Source organism: Mya arenaria, chromosome 14 (assembly GCF_026914265.1).
Source record: "Mya arenaria isolate MELC-2E11 chromosome 14, ASM2691426v1".
NCBI lineage: Eukaryota > Metazoa > Mollusca > Bivalvia > Myida > Myidae > Mya > Mya arenaria.
Window position 1 is genome coordinate 57,854,723 of NC_069135.1, and position 7,688 is coordinate 57,862,410.

The window sequence follows — 7,688 nt, forward strand, 5'->3', positions numbered from 1 at the left end:
GCTAATCTCATTATTTTTGGTTTTCAATAAATTGAATAATATTAACTTCTTTAAGAGTTTTTATACTTTAGATAGAAATTATCTTTATGATAATTACATACACCATTTTTCATTTATCAAAATTCAATTTCAGTATGTATTTCGGCTAATTGAAATAAGAAGTTTCGAGAAATTGCCTGGTGCCTCAGGTTTAGTCAGCAACGTCTGTAACTAACTTGTAATTTTAAGTTGCTCCAACCACAACCGTGCAGTATATTTTTGTTGATAGCACTGTAATTTATTAGCATGCTAGTTACTGAATGCTTTAGCTCCACCTATGTGTTTCCATTCCCATAATATTGGTGTTAACCTATTAATAAGGTTGTGAGGTGCATAATGTAAAGAGTAAACTAGTTTAGGCCGATATTCCATGGGCACACTTTCCATGTCTACTGTTTGCATCCATTTGCTGCTGTCTCATAAATGGACACCATTTGCCGTTTCACTGAGTGATTTTAGCAGACACAGATCAGACACTGGTCGAAATTGGGCAAGTAAAAGCAGGTACAATGAACAGACCCAACAGTATTAATCTTGTTTGGTTTTATTCTATGCGGACAGCTGAGGCATCAATAGCGTGTACTTGGAATATCAGCATTAGGAATCAACCTCTGGTTATTGAACTTGGTTATAATATAGCAATGGCAGGGATTTCATTCAGCGAAAATTCGAAAACGTGTTTTAAAAAAAGGCTTTTATTTTCAGATTTTTTTTACGCGTAAATGATTCAAACAATATGAAACAAACACAATTAAAACATCAGCAAAAACATTCATTCCATGAGATTTATTTACATTTATTAATTTTGAAAAAAAAAATGTCTCAAAACAGCGCAAAAATATACTTTTTTTTCAAATGAGATTAACCTGAATTCTAGCCTCTGCTAACAAAGGTGAAATTTAGAACTGGGTCAACATTTTTTCAATGGTTCATGTTCATTTCTTATTGTATTTATCAACATGTGCACCAAGTTTCATATTGATATCTTATTGTCATTGTCAGCATGTGTGCCAAGTTTCATATTGATATCTTATTGTCTTTGTCAGCATGTGCGCCAAGTTTCATATTGATATCTTATTGTCATTGTCAACATGTGCGCCAAGTTTCATATTGATATCTTATTGTCATTGTCAACATGTGCGCCAAGTTTCATATTGATATCTTATTGTCATTGTCAACATGTGCGCCAAGTTTCATATTAATATCTTATTGTCATTGTCAACATGTGCGCCAAGTTCCATATTGATATCTTATGGTCATTGTCAACATGTGCGCCAAGTTCCATATTGATATCTTATATTGTCAATGTCAACATGTGCGCCAAATTTCATATTGATATATATATCTTATTGTCATTGTCAACATGTGCGCCAAATTTCATATTGATATCTTATTGTCATTGTCAACATGCGCACCAAGTTTCATATTGATATCTTATTGTCATTGTCAACATGTGCACCAAGTTTCATACAGATATCTTATTGTCATTGTCAACATGTGCACCAAGTTTCATATTGATATCTTATTGTCATTGTCAACATGTGCACCAAGTTTCATACAGATATCTTATTGTCATTGTCAACATGTGCGCCAAGTTTCATATTGATATCTTATTGTCAATGTCAATATGTTCACCAAGTTGTATATTGATATCTTATTGTCATTGTCAACATGTGCGCCAAGTTTCATATTGATATCTTATTGTCTTTGTCAGCATGTGCGCCAAGTTTCATATTGATATCTTATTGTCATTGTCAACATGTGCGCCAAGTTTCATATTGATATCTTATTGCCATTGTCAACATGTGCGCCATGTTTCATACAGATATTTTATTGTCATTGTCAACATGTGCGCCAAGTTCCATATTGATATCTTATTGCCATTGTCAACATGTGCGCCAAGTTTCATATTGATTTCTTATTGTCATTTTCAACATGTGCGCCAAGTTCCATACAGATATCTTATTGTCATTGTCAACATGTGCACCAAGTTTCATATTGATATCTTATAGCCATTGTCAACATGTGCGCCAAGTTTCATATTGATTTCTTATTGTCATTTTCAACATGTGTGCCAAGTTTCATACAGATATCTTATTGTCATTGTCAACATGTGCACCAAGTTTCATATTGATTTCTTATTGTCATTTTCAACATGTGCGCCAAGTTTCATACAGATATCTTATTGTCAACATCAACATGTGCACCAAGTTGCATATTGATATCTTATTGTCAACATCAACATGTGCACCAAGTTTCATATTGATATCTTATTGTCATTTGTCTACATGTGTACTAAGTCTCATATTGATATCCTAATACACACTTATTTAACATTTTTTGTCACAACATCTTAAAATAATTTTATGTGCCAGTACTTAATATGGTATGCAAAGACTAAAGCAAAATAAAAAGGGCTTTATGCAATTTGAAATCTAAACATAAACCTAAGAGTCTGTTGGTTTGATCCCCACCAGGAGATCCAGTCTTCTCAATTATGGCCTCTCAAAATGGACACCTATTATAGTATGTTTTAACTAAGGAAAGGGTCCGTGGAGTAATTCTATAAGCTAAACAATTTCATCGAAATTGACCATAAAAGAAATTAGTATAAACTAAATTAATTGAACAGTTACTGAACATAAGCTTTTCAGCAACTGCAACAAGTTACCAATCATTGGATCCTCATTTGGAGATGGCAGTCCTGGTGTTGAAATTGAAAAAAATAATTTAAATAAGGTTAATGGGACGATGTGGATTCTGAATGTCATGTGATCAGGTGAAGAAGTCAAAAATTCGAGCTCGGCTAGATTTTGTGTTTTTTCTTTGGAAAACTGGACTAAACTTAAATAAATTTGTAACAGATATGTTAATTATAGTATTAGTGACGCTCTTTTCCGAAAAATAGTGTTAATTCATGGGAAGACGTGGAAATAAACGTAGAAAAGCAAGCGACGATAGTGTAAACAATGAACCTGAGGAAAAGTGGGAAAAATGGAGTAAAACACCGGAGGGGATAAATACATGTTTAAGTAAAGTTCTAAGTCAAACAAATTCTTTTATATATATGCTAGTGACAGAGATTATCTGGAGAACAGTGGATTTTTGACGAATCTTTTCTTGGAGAGTGATGAGAAGTCATCGAATACCGTGACGAATTTTGAATCTTCAAACATGGCGGATGTAAACAAAGAACCCACCAACGCAGACATCATGCAATGTTTAAGTGGCATAAATTCTAAATTGACACAACTAGATGGGAGAATGGAAAGTCAGACCCAAACTTTGGAAACTTTACAAACGAAGGTGGGGAGTTTTGAAAATGATTTGAAAAAACTTTGGACATATATACACGACAATGAGAAGAAGACCAGTGAGCGAATAAACAGGGTGGAGGACCGGGTCGAATCAGCGGACTTCAACTTAACTAAGATGTCGGAACAGGTGTTGGGATTGGAAATGAGGGCACAGCTTGTGTACCTTCAGGCGCAATCCATGCGCAATTACCTGGTTTTCAGCAACATATCTTTATGATGGAGAAGATGAAACTGGCACAGGAACTTGTGGACAGCTTTAAGTTTGACAGAGTACACAGGATGGGTCAGAGAAGGCAGGGGTCCAGTAGAAATATTGTTGCCAAATTTACACTATTTAAGGAGAGGGAGCTGGTAAGGAGGCAGTCAAGTGCGTTAAAGGGGACTGGCAACTATGTTTTCGAGCAATTCCCACGGGAGGTTAGCGAGAAACGTAGACGAATGGTGCCACGTATAAAAGAAGAACAGCGGAAGGGTGACCGTACCTGGCTGTCTTATGACACTCTGTACGTGAACGGGCACCCTGTGAGTGAGGGAATTGCGATGAAGAGATAGGGATTTGATGAGGGAGGTCTGTTCCTGGAATGTAAATGGACTTTCACATGATAAAAGACAATCTGAGGAGTTTACAGTACAGATATTATTACTGCTAATGATATTATATTTCTGTTTGAAACTTGGTTGTCAAAAGATACTGATATAGAACTTTCCGGTTATTGTAGCTATAATTTCTACAGAAAATTTCAAAACAGACGAGCACGTAGAAATAGTGGTGGCACCGTTTTATATTTTAAACAGCATTTAAAACCAGGAATAGAGGTAGTCCGTAACCAACACGATACTGTAATATGGTTAAAGTTAGACAAGAATATTTTCCATACAGAATCGGATATTTTCATATGTGGTGTTAGCTAAAGAACTTCAGCGAACACGTTATATATTACCTTTTTGGACGTGTTCGCTGAAGAGAATGCCGTATCCAAACCCTACCAGAATTCGTGACATTTTTATGTCACGCTGATATTTCACTTGTATGCATTGTACAGACAAAATAACTGTATCCTCAGGTAAATGAAGTAAAATGTAGTTCACAAACACATTTTCAAAACCAAAAAACGCTTTAAAGATAGTTGATTTAGCATTTTAATAAATCCTATTACAAGCATTCCTTAAATCTAGGTCATAGTTGTGTTCAAATTTAATCACGTGACACCAAGATTTTCAGAAAATACCCATGTGACCTACATTTGACCTCACAAATGTAGTGTTTATTTTGCTGTTATTTTTTCTATTTCGAATAATTAGTAAATAACTTATAACAAATTTGGAATAAATAAATTGTTTTTACTTATCAAAAGGTATTTTCAGCCTTACTGCAATTGGATTCGACTAAATGAACAATGTGAATCTGATGCTATAAATAGAATCCATCGACGTCATCATGGTCATGTGACTGCATTGCATCATCACACTCAATTGATTCTGGTTGACTTTACTATGGGGGTTACGCCATAACTTTAATGTGTTGTAAACATCAAAAAAATAAATATCAACATTAAAGTTATGGAAGCCAGAACTAATGTGGTGTATACATTTGGTGTGAAGATTCGCCTGTATATAATGTTGTAAATGTTGACTTATTTGATGTTATACAAATTGATATAAATGACTTTACGGATTTAGGTGCTGTATATATTGCTGGAGATTGGAATAGTAGAGTGGGAAACAAGCCTGATTGTATTTTAAATGACACCTACAATGTTGAGTTAGATGATGTTGAATATAGCCCTGAAATATAAATAATTAATCCTACCACAGAATTTGTACAAAACACAGGATCTGTTTATATGGAGTATTTACAGGATAGTAGAATCAGCCACTGGCACTGAAATATAAAATATTACACAAAGAATCCTTGCCAATTTAAGCCGCCAATTTAAAGTCAATACAGACTACAGTACCGTACATATAAGTTGTTATAAATGTATCCCTGTATATTTCTGTGTTGTCTACATTTAAGCTCTGTTGATTAAGTTTAGCAGGTAGATTGACCGTGATCTTAATATGTCTTTATTGTATGTATTTAAATTATATAATTACTGCATATTTCAACAATGTTTACTTATCTGACGTGCAAGTTGGCATCTGCTGTCTCCAAGTTAGTTAGAAATGTTAATCCTATGCTAAGTGTCATGACTTAGTTTACACATAGACATCCTCGGAACACATACAGATTTATAGTTAAACGACACATATCATATATTACTTCTTATAAACAATCGTACTTCATGTTTTTCAAGATCATAACATCACGTGTTATCCGATTTATTAAATGTCCGGAATGATACCTATATTAAGTCACGTGATCGTATATAACTACAGTCCGGTTACCGGTTTCCGCGAATGACTATAGTTAAATTTGAAAAGCTTGATACGTCAATAATACTTTTTTTTAAATATACTCCAGGATATATAATGTGCTACGATATACTATTAGCGTTGTACAGTTTGTCTATAAAGGTAGCATTATATAGTTGTTTTAAGAATGCTACATCCTCGTTTTCATTTAACTCACAAACAAGTATTGCTCTATGATGTTGTATTTCTTTTCCTTTATTTGTTTGTCTGTCTGGTGAAAGTTCGGTGTTCTGTCTTGTTTTTTTGTATTTACCTGACACGTGAATGTTTACTATATTTATTTATATATACATATCGTCATACATATTGAATGTTATTTGTATATTTCATGAAATATGTATATGTTTATGTTTATGTCTGTCTGTCTGTCTTAAAGATGTACACAACATGAGAGCAAGCTCAGTCACAATGGAACAACTAATTGATTAATTATCGTGTCTAAAATGTTGCATTCTGGGGTATACTATGCAAAACTCAGTTCTTGCATAATAACGGACAAGATAAGGCCACACCAAATTAATAACTTGTTCATCGGATTTACCGCACCTATTTCTTCAGAAAAGCAAAAAAATATATATATTTTTTTTTTTACGAGCGCTAATTTATTTAGTAGAATGTAGCCTCTTCCCTTCATTCGGAACTCCTCGGCCATTTTTTTTCAAAAACAACCTCGGATGTATGCAGGTACATCTGTTGAAGTAGTTCGTAAAATTTTGAATTATATCATTAATTCAATGTAGTGTTTTAGAGTTGTATTTATTGATCTAAGTTTAATTTGATTGCCATTAAATTGTATTATTGCAAACATAATTAAGAATCCCAAGAGTAATGTCACAAAGTTTAACTGCTAAATAAAATTACTACGCGATCTACTTGCAGCGGACTTAAACGTACCACTTTTTGAGTACGTAAACCGTCCAAATACATCCGAGGTTGTTTTCGATAAAATGGCCGAGGAGTTCCGAATGCTCTTCCCTTATCACCGTAGACTGGTACCCTTTTTCTCTTTTCTACAAAAAGATTTTATCAAAAAGTAACGAAGGGTACCAGTCTATTATCACCGCGCATTCGGAACTCCTCGGCCATTTTACCGAGGAGCTCCGAATGATCACCGCGTTTTTTGGCATTCGGAACTCCTCGGCCATTTTTTCAAAAACAACCTCGGATGTATATGGACGGTTTACATACTTAAAAAGTGGTACGTTTAAGTCCGCTGCAAATAGATCGCGTAGTAATCTTATTTAATAGTTAAAATTTATGACTTAACTCTTGGGAATCGTAATTATGTTTGCAATCAATTTAAACTGAGAGCAATGAATACAACTCTTAAACACTACATTTAAGTAATGCTTTTATTAAAAAAAATACGGACTACTTCAACAGATGTACCGGCATACATCCGAGGTTGTTTTTGAAAAAATGGCCGAGGAGCTCCGAATGGTTTTTTGGTCGTAACAATTATCAATGCACCGGCTCAATCATGCAGCCGCTCTAATTAAAGTCTAAGAACGATCTAGACCCAGATACAAGCGTCTAGATGAATTACGGGCACTACGGACCATGGACATTACGGACCAGATTTAGGGACACTACGGACCAGATTTAGGGACATTACGGACCATCTTCGGAATCTTACGGACCATGATTTAAACTTATTTTTTTTTAATTAATCACTTATTAGTTTTTAATTTGTTAATAATTACTTGAATATGAGTGCTCAGTATGACGTTATATCTTCCATAAAACTGTGAAAAATCCCGTGAAGTTCGAATAGATCAATGGTTCAATATAAAATCTTGTGAAATTCCAAAAGGTGTTAAAGACCTATGCATTTATAACAATTATGTGAACAATAATGAACGAAATTTGAAAAATCGGCAGTTAAATCAGTTAAAAGCAACAGAAGAAATATTTTCC